Source organism: Rhineura floridana, chromosome 3 (genome assembly GCF_030035675.1).
Source record: "Rhineura floridana isolate rRhiFlo1 chromosome 3, rRhiFlo1.hap2, whole genome shotgun sequence".
In the NCBI taxonomy this organism is placed as follows: Eukaryota; Metazoa; Chordata; class Lepidosauria; order Squamata; family Rhineuridae; genus Rhineura; species Rhineura floridana.
In genome coordinates this window covers 20,794,879-20,798,043 of record NC_084482.1, presented here as the reverse complement: position 1 = coordinate 20,798,043, position 3,165 = coordinate 20,794,879, and the positions used below count along the sequence as shown (strand labels likewise).

General features: G+C 51.9%; 1 pseudogene; it reads left to right on the top strand.

The window, feature by feature from the left end:
• Window positions 1–308: 308 nt before the first annotated feature.
• LOC133382059 (small ribosomal subunit protein uS3mA-like) lies at window positions 309–1,028 on the top strand (annotated as a pseudogene).
• The last annotated feature ends 2,137 nt before the right edge of the window (window positions 1,029–3,165 follow it).

The following is a 3,165-nucleotide window of genomic DNA, read 5'->3' as shown; positions in this document are numbered from 1 at the left end:
GAGCGTTTCCCTTTCTTAAAAATTGGGATTACTATAGCCAACCTCCAATCCTCTGGGAAACGTGCCGTTCAATCTATATTTGTGAAGAGCGCTGCCAATAGCGGAGCCCACCAGTCCACATTCTCCTTGATTATTTCGAGTACCACTCCAGCTGAGAATGTATTGGTGTACAAAACATGGTCTCCAAGAGTAAACCAACATAGCGGTATGGCCAGGAAGAACTATTCTCCCCCTAAACATCACCCAACCTCTCTGTTAGGTCAGTGAGCGCTAAGCCCAGAGATAACAGTAATACAACCACTAGTGTGGACGGCAATGGCGGCTCGGAGGCGCCTCGAGGCCTTTGTAGGGAGACTTGGCAATACTTCCTGGCACCTCTGTGCAAGGCGGGATTTCCGGACCGGTGTTGTCTACTGCAAGAACCAAGCTGCACGGGTTCGTGTTGGGAAAGGGGACAAGCCCGTGACATATGAGGAAGCCCACCCACCACACTACATCGCCCACCGTAAGGGCTGGCTCTCCCAGCACACAAGTCACCTGAGTGGTGAGGGAGGAGCAGCGGAGCACGTCGTGGAGGACGTCTTCATCCGCAGGTTCATCTACGGCACCTTCCACAGCTGCCTGGCCAATTGTGCTGAAGCGCCGGGCCAACACCTTGGTCATCTGTGTCGTTTTTGTGCAGTGGTTGCTCCCGTCTAAGTTCTATTTTCTGATCGGTTACACAGAGACATTGCTCTCCTTCCTCTACAAGTGCCCAGTGAAGATGGAAGTGCAGACGGTACCTGAAAAGGTGGTCTACAAGTACCTCTAGCTCTGGCTGTCCCACCCATAGAAATCTTCTCCTGGTGCTTGTCCCCCACCCAGGCCCAGCTGGATGTCTTGCGTCACTTCCCCTTGAGCAGAAGGGACACGAGGCTGGATGGAGTTGTGGCACCCGGGCTGTTCTACTTGGCAGCTGTTTCCTAAGAAGGATGTTGAGCCTACAAGTGAAGAAGCAAAGGATTTCACCCTTGACTCTTGCTTTGAAATCAACATGTAAATGGAAGTACAAAACTCCTTGGCTCTATAATTGCATCTGGGGCTCTTATTCGTAGACTACTTATTAAGCCCGTTAAATTGCAGAGAGCATCCATCTCCACCACTTGGAGACCTTTTCATGTCTTAAAAAAAGCACCCTGTCTGTATGTTTTTGAAGGGCTAGTCCACGACTTTTGTGGGGGACTATTTGAGGCAGAATAGAATGTTTCTCTTTCGCCGCGGCTGTGCCCTGCCTGCTTGCCGGACTTCCTGCTCGTGCGTTGTAGCTTCCATCGCGGGTTGGCCGCTGCTGGGGCATTGGGGTGTTGCTGTGTTGCTGTCATCGTGCCGCTTGCCGTTTGCCTGTTGCCTGACGCCATCGTTGCTGCTGTGGGTCGTCCTGATCCCGGGGTGCGCTGTTGGTGGGATGCTGTTTATATCGCCATCGTGCTGTCGTCGTTGCCGTTACTTGCCCGCCCATGTTGGCTAGGACCTTATCGCCGTGACCCAGACCAAGTATTCCACAGACCTGTTATTACAGCTTCAATGCTTTTGCTCTGATTTATCATTGCGGCTGGCTGCGACTACCATTCTGGCCGGCTATCACAACCCGGTTCCTGTTTTAAATTGGTGTATGTATGGATGTATAGTTGTATGAATGTGTGTGTGTGTATGAATGTGAATTGGACTGAATTGTATTGATTTAGTTGAATTGTATTGATTTAGTTAATTAACTTAATTTGATGTAATTTAATTAGTTTAATTAATTAATTAATTGGTTTAATTAATTTATTTTAAATTGGTAAATACTGCTGCTATAGGGTACGGAGGCGGGTCTCCGGATGAATTTTATTAGGGTGGGTGGCCTGCTGATAAGCAGATAGGGATAGAGGCATGTGCAAGCTGGAGAGGGAGGTGGGGGGCCAAGTTATAGGAAGTTTGGGCGGCAGGCGTTGGAAGGGTGCTGCTAGCAGACCACGCCGGAATAGGGGAACACGGGATAGATGCATTATATCCATCCCATGTTCCGGGTCTGCTCAAAACCAGACGAAAACTGGGGGACGCAAGGTTCCTACCCACCTTCGACTGCTGTTATGTAATGCCAGGTCTGTGGCTCAGAAAACCTCGCTCATCCATGATATGATCTTGGATGGGCGCGCAGACCTGGCATGTATTACGGAGATTTGGCTGGACGAAGCCTCTGCTCCAATTCTTGAGGCCATGTGTCCGCCAGGTTTCCGTTATGCACAGCAGCCGAGGATGGGAAGGCGGGGAGGGGGTGTGGCAGTCATCTATCGAGAGTCCTTGGTTTTTGCCAGACCTCCCCTCCATAGGACTCAATTTGTTGATTGTATGTACTGGAGGTTGGGCCCAAAGGGCAGTTTAGGGATCTTGCTGGGGTACCGCCCACCCCGCTGCACGGCAGATTCCCTGGCCGAGGTGCTGGAGGTGGTCTCGGCTGTACGGGCATTGTCCCCAGAGCTGTTAGTTCTGGGTGACTTTAACGTGCATGCCAAGGCCGCTCTCATAGGAGCCCCTCGGGATTTCCTGGAAACCATGGCTTCCTGGGAACTGTACCTAAGTAATACTGGGCCCACCCATGTAGCCGGTCATGCTCTCGACCTAGTATTTGTCCTGGGAGAGGAGAGAAGTGGTCTGAAGTTGGGAGTGATTCTTGCCACTCCTGTGTCATGGTCAGACCACTACCTGGTAAATATGGACTTCTCGTTGCCATGCCCCCTCCGCAGGGGTGAAGGACCTATTAAAATGGTCCGCCCCAGACGCCTGATGGATCCGGATGGATTCCTGACTGCGCTTGGGGAATTGGAACCTGCTGAAGGTCACCCGGTCGAAACCCTGGTGAAGGAGTGGAACGTGGAGATCACCAGGGCATTAGACCGGGTGGCTCCGAAACGTCCTCTCCCCCTGAATAGAACTCAGCTAGCACCATGGTACACACCGCGGTTGCGTAGTCTGAGACAGGAGGTGAGACGACTAGAGCGCCGGTGGCGGAAATCCCACTCCGAAGATGTCCGGACACAGGTTAGAGTAGCAGTAGCTGCCTACCAAGAGGCAATAAGGGTAGGAAAGAAGGCTTTCTTTGCTGCCTCTATTGCGTCTGCGGAGTGCTGTCCCAGGAGGCTGTTC